The sequence below is a fragment of the Typopeltis vanoorti genome, chromosome 3 (assembly GCF_054136105.1).
Source record: "Typopeltis vanoorti isolate ZY-2024b chromosome 3, IOZ_Tvanoo_1.0, whole genome shotgun sequence".
In the NCBI taxonomy this organism is placed as follows: domain Eukaryota; kingdom Metazoa; phylum Arthropoda; class Arachnida; order Uropygi; family Thelyphonidae; genus Typopeltis; species Typopeltis vanoorti.
The window spans coordinates 68,514,858-68,542,730 of NC_143551.1; the positions used below are offsets into that span (position 1 = coordinate 68,514,858).

The 27,873-nt window shown below is 34.7% G+C and overlaps 1 protein-coding gene across 4 annotated transcripts in view; it reads right to left on the bottom strand.

Annotated features, from left to right (window-relative positions):
• The window catches only part of LOC150108239 (uncharacterized), an 86,960-nt gene that overhangs the window by 26,264 nt on the left and 32,823 nt on the right, over window positions 1-27,873 (bottom strand). For all 4 annotated transcript variants that reach the window (XM_090415693.1, XM_090415692.1, XM_090415691.1 and 1 more), the window contains exon 3: window positions 2,763-2,874. The gene's annotated coding sequence lies outside the window, so the exon portion shown is untranslated. The remainder of the gene's footprint in view (window positions 1-2,762; window positions 2,875-27,873) is intronic.

The window sequence follows — 27,873 nt, forward strand, 5'->3', positions numbered from 1 at the left end:
TTTTTACGAGGGTGGTCTGAAAAGTTCTCGGCCAAACAATGAAAAGAAGTATTTATAATTTCAAAATTATTTTTATTTTTCAATATAATCTCCCTTAAGATTAATACATTTATTCCAGTGATGCTCCAGCACCATTATCCTGTCCCTGTAGTGGTTCTCAGTAAGATCTGCAAAATACCCCTCTCTACAGCACAGCTGCAATCACCTCTTGATTCGAAGAAAAACTCTGACTAGTGAGGAAGAGTTTTAGTTTTGGGAAGACAGAAGTCAGAGGGAGCTAAATCTGAGGAATAGGGTGAATGTTTCAACAATTTATAGTGCAGATCCCTTAATTTTCCCATTGCCAAAACACCTTTGTGGGCAGGTGCATTGTCCTGATGAAAGATGATTTTTTTTCTTCTGCAAACTGGGTCTTTTTCTCACGAATTTTTTCGTCTAGTCTGGTTAAAAGATTGGAATAATATTCTCCGGTTATTGTTTTACCCTTTTCAAGATAATTAATAAACAAAATGCTTTAGCATCCCGAAACACCGATGCCATGACCTTCCTTGCTGATGGAACCAACTTTGTCTTTGGCGCTGAACAACCAGCTTCTGTTCACTGTTTTGACTGCTGTTTGGATTCTGGTGTGTAATGGTGAATCCAAGTCTCATCCATAGTAATAAATCAATGCATAAAATCAGTTTTATTTTTGTTAAATTGCTCCAAGCACTGTTCAGAGATTTTCATGCGAGTGCATTTTGGATCTACTGTGAGCAAGCGAGGCACCCATCTTGCGCAAAGCTTTTTTGTTTGTAATTCTTCATTCAAAATATATCCTACACGTTCTTTTGAAATGCCTATAGTCTCAGCAATTTCATGCACTTTGATTTGCCAGTAATCCAATACCACATTGTACACTTGATCAATGATTTCTGGTGGTGTTACACCTTTTGGACGTCCTTCAAATGGATCATCTTCAAGACTGGTACGGCCACGTTTAAACTCGGCAGCCCATTTCTTAATTGTTGAACAAAGGAGAAGAATGCCCATAAACTTTCATGAACTTTGAATCAATTTCTTTTGGCGTTAAACCTTCTTTTACAAAGAATTTTATAACCGCAGTTATAAAGTAGCAGTTCCCTCTGCCTACCTTGCAAGATCTAAATAATTTACTTCTGTTTACCAAATGCATACTATCATAGCAGTTGTCCCATTCTCCTATATCATCTTAATAAAGTTTTAGCTAAACATAGTCAGTCGTTCATTCAACATAATTTTAAGGTAGAGGGACTTCATCCCTGATGACTACTGTGCTAAGAACATCTTCATTCTCTCTGAATCCCAAAGCTATACTGTGAGCACTTTGCGTTTACTGCAGTATACTTTGTCTGCTGTAGGATGTCCAGAAGTTTTTTCCCTTTTAGGGTTTATACCAAGGATACTGTTCCTCCTGTTTTCTTCACTCTCTTCCCATATTGGTTACTTACTTGATACAATGTGTTAATGATACGGCACTCCCCAAGATTGGATAGCTTCAACCAAGCAATCCTAGAGTAAATGAGAAAGAGGAGAAACCTGTTGGCAAAAAGGAAACAACAAAGCATCTCCACAACTCCAGAACCAAGATAGAATGCATAGACATCCTGCAGTGAATGTTGAAGTGATTGATTCCTGGAGTCTGGAAAGGGAGAGATAAGTAGAAGACTGAAAGTGATCTCTCAATTATCCATCACATTGAGAAATGATTTGCTGTGGTTATCTGAATGTACCGTTATCCTGTCCCAGGAGTCGGTCAACATGCCAACCTAGTCAAGGACCAGTGAATTGCAATTCTGGTTATATGAGGGCCTAGACAAATGATAGCAGTTTACTGTGTGGTTAATGTGAAATTTATGGAAAAGATTTCAAGTCATTCAGTTATACCTCCTAGTTTTAAGATCTTCATGAGAAAGAAAGTCTTTGTTTCTCTTTTCTTATACAAATTCTTTAAAATGCTTGCATGAACAAGTCAAGTCTAATTCAGTATAAATTACACTAGACTAAGTCCATTCTTTGAAAATTCTGGAAGGTATTCCAGACTCCTAGCACTGAGTGATGGAAAGAAACCAATTTCCATTAACATATTAGTGTTCCTGGCTCTGATTCACAAAATCACAAAAGTTATCTAATAAATGTAACATACCTTAATTTATAACCCCTTTCTAACCAGATATACAACAGACATTACATTTGCTGATATACATTTATAATAACTAAGCTCAGCTTCTATACTCAATAAGTGCACATAAGAAAAACAATTTTCCTACAATTGTCTTGCAAAATTTATCCATAACTACAGATTGCTAGATTTTTTAATTATGTATGATTTTTTCTTTTCATTATTTTTATAAACTTCTGTAAGTTGAATTATCCATCATATTTTGATCTTAAAAAGTGTGTAATGGCTCCAACAAAGCCTCCATTGCTTAGTATTGGAAAGACCTGGATACAAATCCCATTTAGGATGCAAGGAAAAGACCTTTATCAGGTTTTTTCAAGTGAAGGCAAGTTACTGGTCTAAAACATAGGTAGTAGGATTTCCCCTTCCTGGAAACTCATGTTTTTCATCTTGCAAAGCAGGCCAAAAAAGCCAGAACACTGCAGTTTACACATAGGATTAACAGCCCTATCATAAGCAGTAATCAGGTTTTTAAGATGCTAAGTTACTTGGCAAGAAAACATCAATGAGTCTAACAATGAATGAAGGACAGGAAATTACTAGAATAAAAAATAAAGAATACCTGATTCTTTTTTTTAGAACAGCAGTTGTAATGCTAACTTTAAAAGTCATCAGTAGTTGATCCAGAAAATTTCAGTTGTTTCTAAATAAAGTTCTGAAAGCTGAATCATCATCTACAAAAAAAATGAGAACAAAACATTTTAAAATTTTATAAACATGCTCTGAATCATATTCAAAATTACATTTATAAAAATTAAAATTATCCTATTAATAATTCTGTCAGTAAGATTATTAAGAGGATTAAGAGTAGGATTCCAACAATGGAAAAGAGAAATTTACACTATATTTGTATTTTCCTGCTTGCAGTCCTGAATTTGTTTGATCAAGAATTCCTTGGATCACCAAATTTGGTATGCAGCTTGTTATCGCAGCTTAAACACATAGCCTTAACTGGCTAGGAAAAGGGGATGACGTGTTTATACCATGGATTTCATAGATATAAACAAAGTATCCATTATGACTTGCTTTTCAATTACAATAAACAGATGCAAGTGGAGGATTTGAAGCATTAGTTTGAGAATGGATTATTTCAGATATAAGTAAATGTAGGTTGCTACTCAGAGAGTGGAAAACAGAAAACAATTTTGTAATAAAATCTAGAAAAACTAAATACTGTAAATCCAGTTAATGTTACTGTTTTTTTAATTAATGAGCTTACTTTCCTTTCATTTCCAAAATAATCTAAATGTTCATTCTCAAAAAGTTAACTGATTATTATTATTACATGACACCTCCAAGGAGTCCCAAGTGACTCATAGCAGGACACTACTTCACTACACACAACTCACCATTTTCCCCACTTAACCTTGCAACTACTACTGCTACCACAATGCTACTGCCTACTACTACTACCATTGCCAACAGTATTTTCTGTTTGTAAATTGTGTGTGTTCTCATGGCTGATTTGCCTGTATGCAGGAATGAGAGAAAAAAGCCTACTACCACCATAATATGAAATTGGCTAACTTGAAAAAGTCTATAGAGATTCCTCATTAGAATGAGAATTGAACTTGCTTTTTTTTTTCCCATCAAAAGGTGCAATGTCCTGTTGTTCCTCCAATTGTGCTATGGAGACAACTGTTATCATCATATTAAGGCAATCATATCACCTGTTAATATTGTCAATTAATATCATGCTATGCACAAGAAGCTTTGCTGTTTTTATCTCAAAACTGAAGGTGTTATATCTGTTAAAAATCCAAGCCTGCAAGTACATGATCCTAACATTTGAACAAATGCACTTACCCCATTTCATATATCATTATAGTGATGTCATACTATCATACTTTACTAGATAAGATTATTTACTATTAAGTTATATGTATTTTTTCTCTTCATCAGAAGTTGTTTAAAAGAGAAGTAATGCATAGAGTAAACAAAAAAATCCAAGCTTCTTGAAGGAAGAGGATGCTTCCTTCAAGTTAAAAAACAAACTAAGTTGGCTACTAAATTTATAAAAATGATTTTTACAACTAAAGGAGTGCAACATCCAGATGATTTTGCATTTCTTTAATTGGTGCTAATCACTCTTTTATAAGTGTAACATTTAGTTTACATTCAATTGCCCCAAATTTGAATATTTTGGGGGACAATTAGAAAATGATGTTGCATTCGTCATCTCATTACTGATATACTCAAAACACTCACCATTGTCGGTGGGGGGGACATCAAAATCTTTGAGTCGTTGAGGTGGGGCATGATCCAAAAAACGTTGGGAAATACTGACTTAAATGTAAGAAGAGTCTGCAGAATTAGCAAATTTAAATCAATCAGCACTGATTGTACACTGTTAATTATGAATAAGTACTGTTAACTTTACAAACTTAAAAGGTGTTTGTCACCTTTCAAATGAACCGAATTAATAAGCTGCAAAATCTCATTTTTCTATACTGGGATGTCTCGTGACTACCTTGTACATTTCTATCATATATCATCTTCTATTCCTCAAACTTTGAAGACCAAATTCCATTAATCCCCTCTCATATGCTCAATTCATAGGCCAGTTATCATCTTGGTTAGTCATGCAAAACCTTTTTCAAACTGTTTATAACAGTTTTTTTTTCAAGGAAATTATGATGAACAATAATTTTAATTACATTAAACATAATTGAAACAAATTTAAATCTGCTTTTATGGAGGCCTTCAGAGAAAAAGACTTAAACTCTGCCCCATATAGACCTACTGTTTGGTTACTCCATTCAGCTATATGGGCTAGATGCTTTCCAAATTTTTTTAACACATCTAAACAACCAATATCCCAGGATCCTGTTCACCTTAGGAAAGGAAAATAACAGTTTCTCCTTCCTAGACACTTTGATTACATACCAGCCTGATGGATCCCTGACATTCCCTATTTACAGAAAATGCACATGACAGATATTCACCAATAGGGATATTTCACCACACCACTCCCAACAGCATTATTAAAAATCCTACTAGGGCAAAATTAATTAGTTCCCTCTCCATTGAGCTTGATTACATTCACAAAATCACCTTAGGCAATGGCTACAATCCTCACCACATTCAAAAATAAAAAATAAAAATATTAAAATCCCCCAAATCACCCCACCTCCAGAACAGAGATGACACCAAAACTATCACCATTCCATTTCCATATATCCAGGGGACATCTGAAAAATTAGCAAAAATTCTAGAAAAAATACAATCCTACAACCACTAAAAAACTGATATCCCTGATCTGCTACCACCAAAGACCAACCACAGCACTTATATCTGCCAGGTATGTACCAGGCTCTTGCAGTTGTAAACCACCTTACTATGACCAAACAGGCAGGACAGCTAACATCAAAATTGCTAAAATAAACACAAAGTATATGTCCATTTCCACCCTATAGCCACTCATGACTTGCTGACCATGCTTTGGACACTCACAGGTATCCCATGGTGGATGCTGGAAGAAGTAAACTCTACTCCACCACAGCAAATCTAAATATGAGAGACTGTTCCTTGAATCTGCTCAAATTTGAGGAGCATTGATTCCCTGTACTTCATCCCAATAACCAAGGACACCCATTTTATTCCACTAGGAGACATTATTTAGGACTTTAAGCTCACTTTTGGTTGCCATGCTTCAGCCTTATTTACCAGTGTGGTGCCTGAATGTACATATGATATTGTACTGTGTTTCCTGATGATAGCCATTTGACTCTGTAGAAATACTAAAAATATTAACTAAATTTATTGTAATTAATATTAGTCCATGCCATAATTTTCTTAAAGGAATAGTTATAAATAGCAAACATATAAGTCTTGTCACCAGACTAACTCTATCAATATCTTCTTGGGAAAGAGATTTGAAGTTTGTTTACTTAGAATTAAGATTACATTAGAAACAAAGAGTCTCATAAATCACATCTTCCTTGGCTTGAAATCTCTGCTGATCACAGTTTAATGAAACAAAATCAGTGTCTTTCACAACAGGGTTGTAAAGCTCTGTTCCCAAAACCAAATTTAAATAGGAATGATTGCATTAAAGTTTCCGAATTACTCTTAAACACATAACATTGCTGTTATTTTATATTTGTAATAATTATATTCAGGGCTTCAGGAATACAATATAAATCTACTAGCCAAAAAAAAAAGTTTACTAGCCCAAGTATTGGTCTACTTTATATAAATATTGTTATAGGTGATGTTAAAAATAAAATATTATATTGACAAAACAAAGTAATACATGCTTTAATTCTCACTAATTCATTATACAGAATTCTACAGGCTTTCCTTTAAATATAGATTTAAGATGTAGGCCACCACAGCTCAATTTGTGTGTTCTTTCATTTATTTTTCATAATGATGGGTGAATTTATATAAATTATCCATGAACAATAATTTAAAAGGGAAGACAAATAATACAACTCACAGAAACAAGAATGTAGGAGCTAGACTCACTTTTCACAATGCACTCAGTCACATGATCATATCTTTGACTTGTCTTTGCAAGATAATTGTGTTTTAAATAACAGTATTAAAAATAGCATTATGTAAAATTTTCACACATTTAATTACACTAAGTAATTCATCATGTGAGCTGTGAAAATAAGCATTGGACAATACTATATTACAACTGCACACCTACTTAAGAGGTAAAGGTGTTCAAAGAATGAGATATACAGATTAAAAAATAAGTAACACTGGATTAATGGGTCGTAAAGATTTAATAAACCTACTAGTTTTGCCACATAAGTTAGCGGCTTCATCTGGGTTGGGATGAACATAGAAATATGCAATAAGTGAAATATGAATCAATACATCACTTAAAAACACCGAATATGTAGGAACTGTTACATGAAAATAAAAGTTCAAGAAACATGTGGAGTGTGGATGTTGGCACATGGTCAGTCATTGTTCAGCAGGTGCGTCTGATAGTTGCAGAAAAATTAAAGTCTGATGTGTTTAAAGATCTAATGAGTGACTTCCAAATGTTGCACAAAATTATCTCTTGGTTTCTGTTTAGAGTACCTTGTGAGTGGATTACCATTGTAGCTTCCTTGATGTTGTGGGAATTGTTGTCTTCTATGTATGGTGTTAAATATTGGTTCTCTCTAATTTCTTATTTTTATATGTTTTGTTAACCTCTATTATCTTTTCTTGTGTGTAGCCTAACTAGATTCTACCTAGGGATATTTCCTTTTCAGATACTGGCAAATTTGTATTTATACTGTGCCAGCCAATATCCTATAACAGGAATTTATTCAAGTTCAGGGAAATATTCCAAGATTCACTGGCATACACTCTAACACACACTTAAATAGATATCGGTACTTTGCAGTCGTGACCAATGATCTATTACTTAAAGATATATATGTAATGATCTATTACATATATATCTAAAATTTCTCCTGCTATGGTTCTAATTTTATAAGTGATAATTTGATATCTTGAATTCAGGCATGACTTAGGCATATGCAATAAAACATGTTTATTGGAACTAAATGACAATTACAACTAAATTGAATCAAATTACTAAAACTTCTAAATCTCTTGCTAAGTTAAATCTCATGCTAAGATAATTAAACAATTCTAAATTAATCAAGTTCACCTAGACCATAGGTTCCCAAACTTTTTCGGGCCACCGCCCACTTTACAAAACATAAATTTTGTAACGCCCCCCCCCCCCCCATAATATTAAATTATATAAAATTGGGTTTATTTTTGTACAAATCAATTAGAAAAGTGGTTTTATATATTTTATATATATTTTGAAATGAAATATACAAATATATTTGCTACTGTAAACATAACCTATTATACACACATATATACATGCTCTATTTTCTCGTTGACATAGAAAATTGACATCTATTTCTATCTGACATGGTAAATTTTCAAATGATTAAATAACTGAAATAGAAAATTGATCATGTAAGATGGGCATAAGATGAATTAAAACGCAATATTTAAATTTTAAATGATTATCTAATCGCAAAATAACAAAAATAATTAATTTTTAAATATATATTATTATTTTCTTCTATAAAGAGCCACCGACCCCTAGACCGCCCCCAAATTCTTCTGATCGCACTATAGCCCCCTTAGAAGGCTTCAGTGCCCACTGGGGGGGGGGAAGTAGCGCCCACTTTGGGAACCTATGACCTAGACAGATCAAATTATTAATCACACAGAACAATAGAAAGCAATGACAATATTACACTAAATTAAGATTCTCTCATGCATGCTATTCAGAGTATATACTATACAACTTGTTGCTTTCCCAGTTAAGGTTATCTACTAAACAAAATACACTTATTACTTCAGTCGCATGCAATTAGATTCGTTCCTGACAATTCCTTGTCCAACAGAATTTGCTGTCCCAAATACGAAATCTTATCCAAGTTCTCTAAAGGATTGTCCACATTACTTAATCAAACATAAATTTTAATCTTCTATCACTTCCGTAACATATAGCAAAGATCTCTACATTACCCAGTTCTTTCTGAAGGTCTATTAACTACCACGTGTTGTTCTGATCATCCTTCGATCGGCTATCTCAGCGCCTGGCTTTTGGCTACGTTGTCCTTTCTACTACTGTCAGACTCTATTTTCTTCCGTGACTGAGGGCTATCTTCGCTCCTTTTTGATGGGACATCCAGTGACTGGCACGATTTCTGCATAGGCTGATGATTTGCGTATGGCTCCGCGTGGAATCTTGTTCAGCATAATCAGGAAAACAGCCTGCTGTCCGACATCATAGAACCCTGGCTCGTCCTTTCTCCAACCACTGGTCAAGAATCCTCAAGATGAAATTCGGAACAAAAAGCCTTGCAATATGGCATGCATTGCCTTATATTCTATGTTCTAGCGCTCTCTTTTTGCTATATCCTTTTTTTCGCATGACCCTTAGTTTTAATGCCCTTAAGATGATCCTTACTCTGCCTATTGCTGTTAGGTGCTATCTTTGAGGAAAGCACGCTTACATTATTTTCCGCATACACTGTAACCTCCGGTGTTACGACCAACACGTGCGTTTCAGACGCAACCTTTGCATGGTTACTCATTATCTGTCTGCCGACTTACGTTATTTGAGATAGCTAAATAGGACACAAATTTAACCTAATATTTCTTTTACATAGAATCATTAATTTGTACACAAAGTTCTTTACATAGTATTACAATTCTACTAAAAGGAGGTAATTCTAATTCTATTTAGAGTTAGTACTTTATTTCTTCTGCTCGAGTACAAGTTTTTTCTCTCAGCTGATTTTTCTGACTTGTTAAATCCTGAATGAATTGTTTCCTTTTAAAAGTTCTTCATTCAGGATGTGTAGGAACCGTTACATGAAAATAAAAGTTCAGCAGAAACATGTGGAGCATGGATGTTGGCACATGGTCAGTCATTGTTCAGCAGGTGCGTCTGATAGTTGCAGAAAAATTAAAGTCTGATGTGTTTAAAGATCTAATGATTGATTTCCAAATGTCGCACAAAATCATCTCTTGGTTTCTGCTTAGAGTACCTTGTGATTACTATTGTAGTCTCCTTGATGTTGTGGGAATTGAAGTTGTCTTCTATGTATGGCATGCTGCTCTTATCCCATTCAATGTTGTGGTTAGTGTGGGAGAAATCGAACGCCAAGCCTGAGCTGTCTTCTCTGTTGTTATTGATGTCTCCAATATGCTCTTTTTGTCTTATATCTAAACTTCTCAATGTTTGCCCTATGTAATTAAGGCCACAAGAACATGGAATACTGTAAACTCCAGGATGTCTGTTGAAAGGGTTGTGGTCCTTGAGAGAGCGTAACAGATTTCATACTGTCATAATGGGTTTGAAGGCCAGAACATTGAGTGGGATAAGAGCTCCATGCTGCACATAGAAGACAACTTCAACTCCTGTAATATTAAAGAGGCTGCAATGGCAATCCACTCCATGGTACTCTGAACAGAAATCAAGGGATAATTTTGTGCGACATTTAGAAGTCACTTATTAGATCTTTAAACACATCAGACTTTAATTTTTCTGCAAACTATCAGACGCACCTACTGAACAATGACTGATCATGTGCAAGCATCCATGCTCCGCGTGTTTCTGTTGTACTTGTATTCTTGTGTAATGGTTCCTTCACATTCAGTGTATTTTAGTTATGTATTGATTCATATTTAATGCTTGTTGCATATTTGTATGTTCATCTCAACCCAGATAAAGCTACTAGCTTATGTGATGAAACTAGTAGGTTTATTAAATCTTTATGACCTGTAAACCCAGTGTTAGTTATTTAATTATATTAGTTTTGTAGTCGGGGAAAAAAAAAAACATACTTATCGAGATATACAGATGTACTGCAGTATTTAATTATATTATGCCAATTTTAATTTTTTTGTTTATAACTACAAGTTTATTTTGTTGATGAAATCGTAAGAAAAGCACAATTATTTTTTTTAATAGATTGTCTATTACATATGTTGTGCATACTGTAAATACGTATAAGTTTTTAATATTGAACTAAATGAAAAACAAATGTATTGATTTCATTAAACATTTATTTATTGGAAATGATAACTGCAAATTAATTTAAATGCATATATAATATGAAAAACTTTACATATTTTACCATACAATTCAAGTATGTGAAATTTACTGCAACTAAAGCACCTTAACTGTATGTAATGGGGGCTTATTTTTATCTTTCCATTACTAAAATGAAAACTGGAAGTGTGTCGCATAGTGAAGCATGCAAGAGTGAAAAGAACTCTATAATATTACTGAGAGAAATGAGATTTTCGGAACTTGAAAGCAGATATTTATGAAGTCTTTCATATAGAAAGAAAAGCATTAAAAAGTTATCAATTGTTATGTTATGACAATGATTACAAAACAATTATTGGAGGGGGGGGTTAATACACAGGTTGAGTTTTTAATTACTATGAAAAAAAAGACAGTCTTTCATAAAGAAAGAAAAATAAAGTACTGAACTTTAAAGCAGATAAAAGGAGAGAAGCAACTGAAGATGATATGACTTGTAGAGAAAACTGGCAACTAAAATTGTAACTTTTTCAGTGATTCTGTAAAAGAGAAAGCTGTAGTAGTGTTCAAGTTAAGGATTTGAGATCCAGAAGTTTTATTCAACTCTCTGGAAATAAAACTTCTCTAATTAATTCACTAGTAGCTACCAGTGATAAAATAACTGGATAGTGAATGAGATATTTTAAAGAAAAAAAGTCATCATCATCAAATTCCTGCCATGTACCCTCAAGGGGTGTACAGGATATGATAGTACTACATGAAAAAAAATTACATCATTACTAATTTCCTATCTACAATTTTCCTCCAAATCAGTCGGTTGCTTGTCAAGACTCCAACATTATCATATCTTATATTTCTATCATCTAATGCGCTTTGTACCATATCAATCCACCTATATCTTGGTCTTCCTCTGGGTCGTTTTGCTGCCAACTTGCAAGAGAACACTTGTTTTGCTAATCTTTCTTCACCCATTCTGTTTAAGTGATCATACCACCTGAGATTAGCTCTGCTAACGCATTCCTGGATGCTGACAATGTCAAGTTCTTTCCTAATATCCTCATTTTTAATATGATATTGCCATTGATGCCATCTGCTCATGCCTCTAATCTTTCTCAGGACTCTCATATCTGCGGTCTCTAGTCTTTGGTCAAGTGTTTTACTTCTGACCAAGCTCTCAGATCCATAAGTTAAAACTGGTTTGAACACTGTCTTGTATACAGCTAATTTAGTGTTCCAACTAATTACTCTCTTATTCCATATGAATTTATTCAATTCACTTCCCACCATACCAGCTTTGCTGATTCTGTTGTCTATTTCTATATTTAATTTACCATCTTCACTAAAAACCATGCCTAAGTAGCTGAAATGTTTTACTTGTTCCACAGGTTCCCCGTTCACAACACACTTGACAATTTCAATGATTCTGCCCGTTTTCATTGTCTTTGTCATTTCATTGCTGACCTTCATACCATATCTATTACAACAGCTATTCAATTTAGTCAGAGAATCTTGCAGACTTGTAGCGGATTTATTTAGACGTATAACATCATCCGCATAAAGCAAAGAGCTGACATTAACATCTCCAATTTTGATATCATGTTTAATACCACTTTCCTTCATAATGTGATCCATATATTGATAATCAATAACAGAGGGGATAATGTACATCCTTGTCTCACACCAGATTTAACATTAAACCATCTTACTGTACTTCCTTCAATTCTAACTGCTGACTTACAACTCAAATAAAGACAAAGTATGGCTTCATATAATGCCCCATTGACACCATATAACTGTAACGTAGTGAATAGCTTCTCTCTTGGTACCTTGTCATACGCCTTTTCCAAATCGACAAAACTTAAATACAGATCTTTGGTATATTCCCATGCTTTCTCGACTATTTGTCGTAAAGTGAAGATCTGATCCTGACAGCCTCCATTTGGCCTGAATCCAGCTTGTTCTTCACCCACCTTTTCTTCTGCAATTCTTCTCAACCGTTTCTCATGTATACTTGCATAGATCTTGCCAGGAACACTCAGTAGGGAAATACCTATGTAATTCTCACATTCACTTTTATTTCCCTTTTTATATATGGGTACTATTAGAGCTCTACTCCAATCATTGGGAATTCATCCCTCTGTCCAGGTTTCTGAACTATGCAGTGTAGCCACTGTAAGACTTTTATACCACCGTACTTCAGCATTTCTGGTCAAATATCATCTACTCCTGCTGCCTTTCCACATTTCAAGCCTTTGATGTCTTTTTCTACTTCAAGTATGGATATGTATTCCTGACTACATGCCTGGTCAGTGTTGTTTTTACCACTGAACTGTCATCATTATTTTTCATTTAGCAGTTTTTCGAAGTAATTACTCCATACTTCAAGGATATCTTTTTCTCCCGTTTTTTTGTCACCTTTATCATCTCTAACTCATTTTACAACACTCTTTCCTCCATTCCTCCATTCCTAAGCTTCTTCAACAACCTCCAGAATATTTTGCCACCTTCTTGATATTTATTTTTTATATTCTCGCCAAAGTCCTCCCATGACTTTCTTTTAGCAGTTTTACACACTGTTTAGCATTCTTGCATTTGTCTCTCTGTATTCTCTAAGAGCACAGGCTGACTTATTTGCCAGAAACTTTTGATATGCTTTCTTCTTTTCCTTCACTGCCTCTTTTAACTTCCTACCTGTGTCCACCATGGAGTTCTAATTTTTCTATCCTTGTAGACAACTTCACCACATGCCTCTCTAGCTGAATCAATCAGGGCTTTCTTCAAGGCTTGCCACTGAATCTCCAAGGTTTGATTCCTGGATTCCTGTTCTTAAACTCTTTCATTTTTTCTTCAATAATCTTTGTGTATTTCAGTCTACAGTTCACATCTGAGAGCTGCTCAACTTTTATTCGCTTTAAAACTTTCTTACATGTTATTCTTTTCTATATGAAATTCAATTTTATCCTGCTCAAGACTAAATAGTGATCACTTCCAATTTCAAATCCTCTGTACACTCTGGTGTCCTGCACAAGGGAGAAAACATCACTATCAACAATAACATAATCAATGAGACTTTTTTTATTCCTTGCTTCTTCTTTCCATGTGAATTTGTGCACATTTTTATGTTGGAACATGGTGTTAGTAATAACCAGCAGATATTTGCTGTTATTATTAGCTTTGCTCTTTTTTTCAAATTTTCTCAAAATATTTTTGTATGTCTGACAATCATTTCCTACTCTGCTATTTAGATCCCCAACAAGGACCAACTTTTCCTTTTTCATTGTGTCAGTTGCTTTTTCTAAAGCCTCAAAAAATTCCTCCACTTCTACCTTAGTAGAACCTTCTGTGGGACCATAGGCACAAATAAGTCTTGTTGTCCAGTTCCCCATTCTCATATTTGCCCACATTACTCTACTTGAGACTGACTGCCATTCAAGAAGATTAGCCTCATATTTTGTGTTCAATACTATGGCTACTCCTTCTTTTCCTTGATTGTCATTGCCTGAATATAACATTTTGTATTTATTGCTCAGAAAGATCTCACCAGTTTTTGTCTTTTTTGTTTCAGTCATCCCTATAATGTCGATCTGGTACTTATCTAATTCCTCAACTAGCTCCATTTCTTTGCCATTCAGGCTTCTTATGTTGATAGTACCAAGAAAAGTCTAAATTATTTATTATTATTATGTGACACCTCCAGGGAGTCCAAAGACTCATCGAGGGAGAGCGTGCCAACAGCAATGAATGATTGATCCATTTCCAACTACTAACCATGCTCAAACTTGCTTAACTTTTTGTGTGAGCCATTAGTAGCAGAAACTCTACCAATCGACCAAACTTTACTGGCAGAGGTTTTGTAGAATGAGGCCTGCCACGTCTTTGTTTACTTACCCATGGTGAGTGGATTTCTGGAACCGTGATTATATTTATTTGTTTAATTTATTGTTTATTTGTTTAATTTCATATGAAGACCTTACTGGTCCACCTTAGCATTCCAAACCAATAGCAATGAGCATGAACACCCAACAAGCAGAAATTAAAATCAGCACTAGTAACATTTTCTGCACCTGAATTATCATAACGAATCAGTGGTTTATCTGAACAGTAGTGTCACTACAATTCCTGTAACTTGGAAAATAAATACTGGTAATTACACACAGTTCATAAGTTCATCAGTGTTGTCTTCCATTAAATCAGCATCGTGTCTGATTTAATGGAAGTTCGGTAATATGTTGAACATCACACATAAAGAGCTTCCCTAACAAGGCAAATACATAGTTGATTCTCTCACTTCAGCAAGCACCATTATAAACTACTGAACAGTCCTGATCACAGCCCAAGGCAAAATGATATTCTGAAGAAAATTCACTGTAAAAGTAAAACTATTTCTGTATTTCCCTACAAGATCCTTATAGCGAGAAATGACTGTACCAGGATAAAATTATCAGTTTACTGTTATATGTTGTGAATTTCATTAAATGTTTGATAATGTCTGACAACTAGCACTCACTTAACTTTTTTTCCCCATTAGTCCCAACCTTTCTTAAAAGGCTAAAAACCTACAGTATATTAGTAATGTGCACAGATCAAGGGATTACAGATAATCTGAGAATCTTCAAGACTCTAAGATGGACTTAAGCTACTTCAGATTTCCAATGAGCGAGTAGTGAAACCATTCCCAAGAACTTTCATAAACATCCATGACAGTGAAATTCAAATCCATAGCAAGTAGAGTGCAAAACAAATGTCTTTACTTACTGACATAGTGCTTGTATGCACATATCTATACTATTACATGATTACCCTGATGATGCCGATTTAATTTTTGTGAAATATCAGAATTAATTATTAGTTATTAAACCTTTGATGTTGTAATTTGCTGAAACAGCAAAATGAATTTTCATCAGAGTTCACTGCTGAGACTCCAAGGTTGTATCGTTAGTTTAATGCCAATAAGAATACAATTTGGTCAGCTAAATCCCAATTGCAGCCCATCCTCATTCATTCAGTATGCAGGAAGATACCTAACATGGTGCACCACAAGAAAGTAAAGAGTGAACATTAAGTCAGAAGCTCTGGTTGTTCTCTGCATTCCTTAAAAGGCTATGCAGAGATCTCCTCCCAGTTATACTCAGAGCAAGACCAAGATGGTCAGGGGTGTTCAACCCGTCGATCGCGGAGCGATTTTTGGTCGATCTCTTGTGTATTCCTCCTTACTTACAAATTTAATTAAAACTGAAAACGTATTTTATTTATCATTATTTTGTATTATTTTTAATTCGCTTTAAGTGTATTGCTATTGTTTATGTATTTTTCGTTAAAATTGTCAAATCAGTATTTTCTTATAAGTCCGGGTAAATGAATTAATTTGGATCAGTGGAAGGCAAACAGCGAGCAGAGTGAATATGATTATAAGCAAAGTGTAAAAACTCGATTGTAGCTTAAATATTCCAAAGTACATTACATTACATTAAATTACACTGATTTTTTACTTAGGTTAAGTCCCATGTGAATATTTTAAAAAAATAAATTTTGTTTGTCTTGGTATAGTTTGTATTAATGTTTTTGTAAATAACTCTTTTGAAGCTAACTGTATATACTGCTTTAATAAGAATATGTTAGAGTGTTAAAAACAAAGGCAATGCTTTTGTTACCGAAGCTGTACAGGGCAGCATTAGAAAGATTGTTATTGAAACTTGTATGTATGAGAAAGGCTTGCAGACTCTAAGTGTAAACATCTCCGAAGTCAGTCAGAAAGAGTTCAAACAATTTTCCGATGGCCGGCAACTTACAATCAAAAGAAAGCGGAGGAGAACAAAAGGCGTGCCGAACTTGAAACTTAAGATGAAAGACTCATACCAATTCTTTGGGGGTTGCCAAACTTCATGCGAGGTCTCAGAGGAGGCCTAATAAAAAGGGACTGAAGCAAACAGAAGGGGTCCCGGTTCCAGAATTGCTGTCAGAGAGGAGGCCGCCTGGTCCAGAGTCACTGTGAGAGAGGAGTTTCCTGCTTCCAGAACAGAGCTTCTCGGTTCGAGACGTCGCTAGAGAGAAAGAGAGAGGGAGAGAGAGAGAGACTACTTCTAGGCCACAGACAAGGTTTCAGAATTGCCAAAAGGAAGAGTTCCAATTGCCGGAGAAAAGTTTCCAGGCCAGGTTAATGTCAGAAATTCACCAGTGCATTGCATTTTCATTACAATTTGATGTATCAAACGATTTCACTGATATTGCTCAGTTAATGGTATTTATTCGCATGGTATTTCAAGATTATTCAAGTAAAGAACTTTTCCAAATTATGCCATTATTGGGAAGGACTAGGAGAGAAGACATTTTTTTGATGTTTGATGAATTTGTGAAACAACACAAACTTCCGCTTTTTAAACTTCTGTGTCTATTACTACTAATGGTGCTCCTGCAATGATAGGTAATAAATCAGGCTTCATTTCGTTATGTAAAAACGATGACAAATACCCAGATCAGATTTTTTAACGTGCCACTGTATTATTCACCAACAAGTACTGTGTAGTAAAAGATTAAACACAAAAGATGTTTTGGATATTACATTTAAAATTGTAAATTCTGTTCGAGGAAAAGCCCTGCAACAGCGGTTATTTAAATTACAGGCAGATGATGATAGAGAACTTCTGTTGTACAATAATATTTGCTGGCTCAGCAGAAGTCAATTTTTAGAAAGATTTCTTGTATTAATTAATGATATAAAAAAGTTTTCTTGATGAAAAAGGAGATATTTATCCACAACTGAGTGATAAAAGATGGTTGTTACACTTGTCATTTTTTGTAGATTTCTGTACGAAATTAAGCAATTTAAATTTAGAGTTACAAGGTAGAGATAAAAATTTAATTGACATGTTAAGTTCAATAAAAACTTCCCAACAATACTTACTTTTATTAAAGATAAATATAAATGACCATGAATTTAGACATCTCCCACATTTATTAAATTTTTTGAACAAAATCAAGAAATGCTTCGCTATGATTTAAAAGAATTTATTCGTGAAATAGAATTAGTTGAGGAAGAAATAAATTCAAGATTTAAAGATTTTAATAAAACTGAAATGATTGTATCTTTTATCAATAATCCATTTCAAGAAAACTTGAACATCACAGAAATTTCAAATAAAATTAGTGGGCTGTTTGATATAAACCAAGCTGAAGTAGAACTTGAGATAATAAACATTCAGAATAGTTTACATTTAAAATCAATAAACAATGAAGTCATTTGGAAGTATGCACATGAAAAATTCCCAATATTAACTGATATTGTGCAAAAAATTCTGTCGTGTTTCAGATCAGCATACTTGTCAGAATCTGCCTTTTCAAATATGACCGTCATAAGTTAAGAAACCAAATTACAAATGATCATTTGGATGATTGTCTGCGATTGGCCACTTCTTCATATCAACTTGACTATGAAAATATTGAGAGGTCCAAACAATACCAAATTTCACATTAACTTTTTTTTTTTTTTAAATCAACCAGCATTTCCTGTAAGTTGTGAGTTTGTAATCAATCTGTTGGTTTTATATTTTATTCCAATATATATATATATATATATATATATATATATATATACATTTTGTTTTGTTGTATCAAAATATTTGTTATATTAAAATAATTAAAAGCGATAAATAAATTTTTAAATACACGAATAAAGTTTTTAGTTGTGTATTTTTTTTAGTTGTTTATTTGTGCATAATCAGATATCAGGTTGGGGGAACATGATCTATATAAGAGAGTATATCGCCGAATAACTTTTTATAGAAAAGTAGCTCGCATAGTAAAAAAGGCTGAACACCACTGATCTAGGTGGACTGATACAGTAAAAAGAGCCTTAGAAGACTGAAATATAAGATCTGATAATATCACAGTCTTGACAGATAAAAGATTAATTCAAAGGAAAGTTGATTGGAAGTTAGGAATGTTATTACTTTTTATATAGTACTATATGATAGTACATGTCAGGAATTAGATGATGACGACACCAAGGTTTGGTTCTTGTTTTCAAACTCATTTTTTTTTCTTGAATAATATTTGTAGTCTACTGTTCATGTCTAGAAGATGCTGAACTAATTCTTTTTAAAACTTTCTTACACAGTTTTCTCTTTAATGATATTTATTTTTATCCTATTTAAAACTAAGTGATGATCACTTCCTGTTTCAAATCCATTGTTTACTTCTGTGTGGTAAACCACCACATAAAGAATAACATATAAATAATAAAGATTAAAGAAATAAGACTTTCTTATTTCTTTTGTCTCCATGTGAATTTGTGCATATCTTAGTGATAGTCAGTCTGTGTCCTGAATAGAAATCCAGCAGGAATTTACCAATATTATCAGCTCTGCCCTTTTTGATAAATTTTCTAAAAATATTTCTGTATGCTTGAGGTTCATTTCCTACCCTGCTGTTTAGATCTCTAAAAAGGACCTGTTCTTTGAAACAGTTTCTTTATGTTAAGCTGTATTCTCTACTGATTCTTTCTTTGGGACCACAGGCATGAATTTTGAAATTTAATCACATAATTCTATTTGAAACTGCCTACAAATAAAGAATTTTATCTTCTTGTTTACTGTCAAATGCTATCGCTACTCCTTCCTTTTCCTGATCACTACCACCCAAATATAACATGATATATTTATTATTTAGCAGTTTTATCTGCTTTAGTCTTCTCTCAGTAACATCAAGTATGTTAATGCAATACTTCTCTCATTCTTCTGTCAGATTGATTTCTTTACTTTTGATATTTGTGTTGATGGTGCCTATCTTCAATTTTGCTGACAGTGAACTTGTTCTTGAGAAAGCAGTATTTTAGCAAAGAAGAGAGAGTGTGCACTTGATTTACCAGTCTTAATGGCACCAGATTTTTTGACAATTATGATGATGTGAAAAAGCATGAATGGAGAGTCCTGTATATATTTTCTTTCTAAACTCTCAGAAATGAAGGCTATCTATTTGACAAAGTAAAACTGGTACAATGAACTCATTCTCTCTGCTCTACTGAAATGCTGCTTTCTCAGGAAATAAATTTATTGAATCTTATGTCAACAAGATCACTGATAGTTATAGAGTTTCCTTGTCATCTGTCTCTCATCACAATGGTGATACAGAGGTGGTCCATTATGTTACCATTTCTTATGTTAAAGGTGTCTCAGAGAGTATAGCAAAACTATTTAAATCAGTTGGCATACAAGTGTCCTTCCACCCTATCAACAAGATTTCTACTTTTCTAGGCACTGCAAAATATAAATTTCCATGTTTGGCCCACCTTGGAGTGTATCAGATTCCTTTCCAATGCAAGTTATTATATTTTGACTAAACAGGTAGATCTGTGACTGTGTGTCAAGATGAACATTTAGACTACATTAAATTCCATGAACTAGAACAATCAGGACTTGTTGATCATGCTATTACAACCAGACATCAAATTCTTTGGAAGATAATTAAAGTTCTTCATAAAAGTAATTATCTGATGGAATGATTTTTTAAAGAAAGTTGTAAAACATTGCTATATCATCCAAATTTAAATAGAAGTGATGGATTAAAATTATCCTTTTTTTATGGAAAGCAGTTCTTCTTTGCAAGTTATGGAATGCATTTATATTATTTATTTATAATTAATGATCTCTTGTTAAAGTTATTTTATTTGAACCTTAATGTATTTAGACCATGTCACTGTCATATACATGTAGTTCACCCACTTTCACTGTTGAATCTACTGGTTTCTGTTCTAGTTGTTTAATTTGAAAGACATACTGTCAGAGAAAGTAGACTGTTTGGGAGAGGGGAGATGCAATTGAGTGTTGGTCTAGGCAACTTAGAGGTTAGTGGGGGGGGGGGGGGGGGAGACTGATCACATGATGCTGAATTTAGCTCTCCCCACATTCTTTAGGTTAATAGGCTAAACAACAAGGTGAAAGGGAGGTTGTGGGATGAATGGGCTATTGCAGTTTATGTATGCTAATGTGAAATGTATTTTGGAATAAGGGCAAGGAGTTTTTGGCATTGGTAGCTCAATTTGGCCAAAAGTTATAGGCATTAGTGAGACTTGGTTAACTGAAGATCATGTAGTCACAGGAATACAATACAAAGTATATAGCATCTTTAAAGAGAACTATACATAATAAATAACGGAAAAACTCACGTAGAAATATTATTTAATAGTATAATTTTCGCTTGTGTGTCACAGGCATCTTCAGTACAATTAGGCACAAAAATTAAACACTAACTGACAATTCCAAAAAACGCCACCTAAGTAGCTGGTGTAAGATAACTAAAAAGGTTAATAACTTTCCTAAAAAAAAAAAAAAAAAAAATTTAATACAATAAAAAGTTAGGAAAGATTAGCTGATTTGTAAAGTACTATCTCCCATAAAGGGGATAGATGTAAGCCGTCGGATCTGTTTAAGTTAGGAGAATGAAGTAGAGTTTCACATGCTTCTTTATAAAGGCGTTCCATGAGAAACTGACTTTTGTGAAGAACTCTTGTCTTTCTCCAATGAACTCTGTGTCTAGTGAAGATGGCATGTTCTGCAAGTCCAGACTTTTCAGGTTTAAAGTATTCAATATAAGATTGGTGTTCTTCTAGCCGAATGGAGGCAGATCTTCCCGTTTGCCCGAAATAACATAATCCACAAGAGCACGGAATCTGGTAGACACCTGGATGATTAAGATGTGGAAGCTTGTCCTTTGGAGAAGCGAGAAAGGTGGAGATTTTTCTAAACGGTCGAAAGGCAACAAAAATATTCAGTGGTTTTAAAATTTTTGCTATACGTTCACTGATGCCTTGTATATAAGGGATGGTAATGCGCGTTATTTCCTCTGTGTTTGAAGAGGGAGACAAAAGGAGTGGGCCCGATGAACCAGTGTTTTAATAGTTCCTGCCTTTTGACTGGGATGGTGATGAGATTCCGCATGGATATAATGGCCTGTATGAGTCTTCTTTCTATAAACTGAAAAATGTAGGTTACCATCTGGTTGGCGAAGAATTAGAAGATCTAAAAAGGCTAACTGCTTATTTGATTCTACTTCTAGGGTAAACTTGATCCTAGGATGAAATGCGTTTAACTTATTGAGAAATTGTTGAAGTTCATCAGAAGAGCCATTCCATACAGCAAAAATGTCATCGACATATCTGAACCAATGAGTAGGTCTGGGAGAAATATTGTCAAAGATACGTTGTTCAAAATGTTCCATAAAGAAATTGGAGATAGCAGGAGAGAGAGGATTACCCATTGCTGTTCCTTCAATTTGTTGATACAACTTATTTTTAAAAGAAAAATAACCAGAATATATTACAAAATCAAATAAGTTTACAATGTCTGAAGGAAATTCCTGTTGTAGTAATTCAATACGTTCCGAAAGAGGCACATTTGTAAATAAAGAAACAACATCTAAACTGATCATGATATCAGAAACGTCCAAATGAAGATCTGAAATTTTATTTTTAAAATCCAAAGTATTTTTTATATAAGTATCAGTTCTTCTAGTTGAAGAGGAGAGTAAATTAGAAATTATGGAATGGCTCTTCTGATGAACTTCAACAATTTCTCAATAAGTTAAACGCATTTCATCCTAGGATCAAGTTTACCCTAGAAGTAGAATCAAATAAGCAGTTAGCCTTTTTAGATCTTCTAATTCTTCGCCAACCAGATGGTAACCTACATTTTTCAGTTTATAGAAAGAAGACTCATACAGGCCATTATATCCATGCGGAATCTCATCACCATCCCAGTCAAAAGGCAGGAACTATTAAAACACTGGTTCATCGGGCCCACTCCTTTTGTTCTACAGACGATCTTTTACAGAAAGAAATACGATATATAACTTCTTCCTTTCTATCTAATGGCTATAAGAATTGCTTCATTAAAAGAACTTTGAGATTTAATATGTCTCCCTCTTCAAACACAGAGGAAATAACGCGCATTACCATCCCTTATATACAAGGCATCAGTGAACGTATAGCAAAAATTTTAAAACCACTGAATATTTTTGTTGCCTTTCGACCGTTTAGAAAAATCTCCACCTTTCTCGCTTCTCCAAAGGACAAGCTTCCACATCTTAATCATCCAGGTGTCTACCAGATTCCGTGCTCTTGTGGATTATGTTATTTCGGACAAACGGGAAGATCTGCCTCCATTCGGCTAGAAGAACACCAATCTTATATTGAATACTTTAAACCTGAAAAGTCTGGACTTGCAGAACATGCCATCTTCACTAGACACAGAGTTCATTGGAGAAAGACAAGAGTTCTTCACAAAAGTCAGTTTCTCATGGAACGCCTTTATAAAGAAGCATGTGAAACTCTACTTCATTCTCCTAACTTAAACAAATCTGACGGCTTACGTCTATCCCCTTTATGGGAGATAGTACTTTACAAATCAGCTAATCTTTCCTAACTTTTTATTGTATTAATTTTTTTTTTTTTTTTTTTTTTTTTTTTTTTTTTTTTTTTTTTTTTTAGGAAAGTTATTGACCTTTTTAGTTATCTTACACCAGCTACTTAGGTGGCGCTTTTTGGAATTGTCAGTTAGTGTTTAATTTTTGTGCCTAATTGTACTGAAGATGCCTGTGACACACAAGCGAAAATTATACTATTAAATAATATTTCTACGTGAGTTTTTCCGTTATTTATTATGTATAGTTATGTCTACTCACGGTTTACCTCTTTTAAAACTTAATCTTTAAAGAGAATATAACGAACAGAATGGGGGGGGGGGGGATTTTGCTAATGATAGCAGAAGAATTCAAGCCATGAAGAGTAAAAGTATATCAGGAGGACAAGAATGCATAGGGCAGTTCATCTGAGGCTATCTGGTGTGAGATAGAGGCCAACAGGACCAAATATATAATTGGTTGCTGCTATAATCCAGGAGATATGAGACTGAATGTAGATAATATGCATTGGCAAATTAGCACAATGAGTGCAGGTCAAGTAATTATTATGGAGATTTCAACTATGAGAATATTGACTATGAGGAAGAATAGCTACAGGGAGGTAAGGAATTGGAATTTATACAGCTACTGAGATATAATTACCTGAGGCAGTATGTAATGGAGGGGGGGGATACGTGGTTCGAGATTGTTGGATCTGGTCGTGGCATCACAGAATTAGACAGTAACTAATCTAGCTATGTAGCCTCAGCTTGGGGAAAGTGATCATGTACTCTTGAACTGGAAGATTCCCAAACATGCTGAATTTTTTTTTGTTAAGAAGGGATGTATGCAGCGGTGAGCTATAAGGGGCTTGCACAAGCCCTTTGTTAAATTTTTCTCAAATTTGCGTGCCCTTGTTCCTCTTGTTTACTTTTTTATTTTTTCAAAAAAAAAATTTTTTTTTGAAACACATTAAGCGACATGTTGTAATAGATTTCATGGTATGATACGAACACAGATGGATAAGAAAATAACTATTTATTAACTTAGAAGCTAATATTTTGCTGGTATTATATCCAACATCTTCAGAGCACATAACACGAAGTTTGTTACAAAATTTGAAATCCTCCAGCAACACAATGTTACGCAGCAGCCACACAATTTCATCAAGATGGCATCGTTGTGAACCTATCATTGACAACCTTATCCAAAGAGGCCACGAGTGCATTAAGTCTTGGACACAATTTTGCCGTTACTCCTAAAGATGTGCCTAAAACCAAAATAATGGCTTCCGTTGAACGCAGGATTTACCGCTTGCCTCCAGCTATAGCCAATAATATTAGGTTCGACGTGGCCAATATCCTTATCCATGCTAAGCATCCCAAAAATAACATCCCACATAAAGAAATAATAGCTCTAAAAGAACTACGAACAATAATAACCACATTACAATAACCAAATCGGACAAAGGAAATGCCACTGTAATAATGGATACAACAGAATATGAAAGTAAAATGCATGCACTGCTCCAAGACCGGTCTACATATCAAATCATAGATCGAGATCCCACCAACTCACAAAAGAATAAGGTGTTTCTGGCCAAAAGAAATTGTCAAAAAACTCAAACCCTTCCACGTTAAAACAGCCAGAATATATGGTGCTCCTAAAATACACAAACAAGGTACACCTTTGCATCCTATTGTAGATAGCATAACAGTCCTACATATAAACTAGCTAACCATTTAGCCAAATTACTAACCACCTACACAAACAATTCTCCCTTTTTTGTTAAAAATTCTACCCACCTAAAAAGTATTTTAGAAAACCACACCTTAAATAGTTCAGACCTAATGGTGAGTTTTGATATCACTTCATTATTCACTAATGTACCACTGATTGAAACACTTAACTTACTAAATTCACAATTTCCCCCAGATATATTTCAGCTATTTAAATTCACAGTACAGGCAGGTTATTTTACATGGAAAGGGAAAATATACAAACAATTAGATGGGACAGCTATGGGTTCCTCCCCCTTAGCCAACTTCTACATAGAACATGTGGAAAAATTAGCTATCAACACAGCCACTCTCAAACCTATTCTCTGGCTATGCTATACTGATGATGTGTTTGCTATTTGGCCACATGGCCCAGACACATTGAATACATTTTTAGTGCATCTAAATAGCTAGCACCCTAAAATCCACTTTACAATGGAACCAGAAGCCAATGACTGCCTGCCCTTCCTGGACACACTGATCACACGTCTTCCAGAAGGTGGTTCCGTATCATTTTCAGTTTATAGAAAACCCACACATACAGGGAGATACTTACACAAACAATCACACCATCACCCTTCTCAACAATATAGTATCTTAAAAACACTAACCCATAGAGCTAGAGCAATCTGTTCCAATGACATTGCTGTCACTGCTGAACTTTCTCACCTACATCACACCTTCTTAACCAATGGTTATAATCCCCGTAAGATAGATAACATATTAAATGCTACCCAGAAATCCCTTCTATCTACCACAAAAGACTACAACAAACTATCATCATTCCATACATTAAAGCACATCCGAAAAGATATCTAGGGTGCTTAACAAACACCAACTACGCACAGTATTCAAACCTTATGTAAAATTAGCAACTCTCATCCGTTCACCTAAGGACAAATGCACTACTTTATCACATCCAGGAGTCTATGAAGTGCCCCGTTCTTGCCATCAAGCCTACTACGGACAGACAGGAAGAACAGGAAGGCCTCAGTGAACACAAAAAATATATCCGACACTTTCACTATGGCAAGTCGGGTCTGGAAGACAATGCTTTGGATACCCCTGCACACAGGATCAATTGGAAAGAAACAAAAGTAATGCACAGAAGCTTCTACAAGTCAGAGAGGTTGTTCCTGGAATCAACAGAAGCCTTAAAACATACTCCAAACCTTAACAAGTATGGCTGTATAAATCTACCAAAGATTTGGGAGATAGTCATCCTAAGACCAAATTAATATTTATTACTTTTATTTTATTTTATTTTTTAAAACTTTCTAAGACTATCAATTGGACTACTATTTCTAAACTTTGATTTTTTTTTTTTTTAAACCTAGATGGCACCATATTAGGACTTTAGTCTTGTGCTGCACGCTGCAATTACTTATACTAGCCCCACTGTTACAAGGATTGTGGTTGTCTTGCTTTTGTAACAAACTTCGTGTTATGTGCTCTGAAGATGCTGGATATAATACCAGCAAAATATTAGCTTCTAAGTTAACACGTTCGCTGCCAACTACGAGTATACTCGTAGTGGGTAAACCTGCTTCACAAGCCAGCTACGAGTATACTCGTATGACGCTTACCGCCGGGAACGAGATTATTGTAGTGACCTTGAAGAAGTGAAAATGCTTGGCTTGTGGGGCTAGCATCAAAACTGTGTATTCTCATAGACCGTATATGCGCTGTACAAGCCAACTACGAGTATACTCGTAGGACGCTTACCTCCGGTAACGAGATTATCGTACTGACCTTGAAGAAGTGAAACTGCTCGGCGTAGGGGAACAGACCATGCCAAAGTAGCGTGGCAGCGAACGTGTTAATAAATAGTTATTTTCTTATCCATCTATGTTCATATCATACCGTGAAATCTATTACAACATGTCTGACGAACACGTAAGCCTATCCACGCGTATATTAAACGACAAACTGATACCTAATAAAAATTAGTCTATTCGGCAGTGTATAGATTATTTGGAATTATTATTATTATTATTATTATTATTATTATTATTATCTCAGACCTCCAGGGAGTCAAGGGCTCATCGAATCAATTATTGTTTCAACTCCTCTATAACGAATGCGCTATCTTTACCCTTCTCCCTTCTGGTAGCTAATCAATTAATAAAAGTTTTTGTGTGAAATATGGCATTTTTTTTTTTTTTTTTTTTTGCTCAATGATGCGAGCCCTTTGTTAAAATTTCCATAGCTCACCACTGGATGTATGGAATTACAAAGCAGGTGATTAGGACAAGCTGAGAAGTCTGCTTTCAGGAGTGCTATGGCATAAGAATTTTGAGAGGAAAGATAGTAATGAATGGGAGGGTCAAGAGGTATTTGAAGAAAGCAGTATCAGACTAGAATAGAACACCCAGGGTAGAAGGATAAATAAGATAGAAGTAAGATGAATAAATAGCATCATTAAGTAGGAGTTACAAAGAAAAAGATGCAGAGGGAATATAAAAAAAAAAGTGATCAGCATGCCCATGAGCAGACAAGGCACAGGCAAGAAGGATGACTTGCACTATTATTATTATGGGCAGCTCCAAGGAGTCCTTAGACTCATCGAGGGAGGACCAACATCATGTCAAAAACAACTATTCAACATTCACACAGTATCTATCATACTTCTCCTTGAACTCATTTACAGTCGTGGCACCCACAACAGATTCTAGCAGCTTATTCCACTCATTTACCACTCTCCAAGTAAAAAACCTAGCTCTAACACCCCTGCTAACCACACTCTTACCAAGCTTCCATGGATGGTCCCTAGTCCTCCCACTACCAGTCCTATTCTCAAAAATATCTTCTGAATTGATCTTATAAAAACCCTTCAGTAATTTGAATCAACCAATCTATCAACCTATCAACCAATTTCTGCAGCCCACAAATCTTCAACCTGTTCTCATAAGGTTCATTCCATAGTCCTGCTATTATCTTAGTCACTCGTCTCTGGATCCTCTCCACCA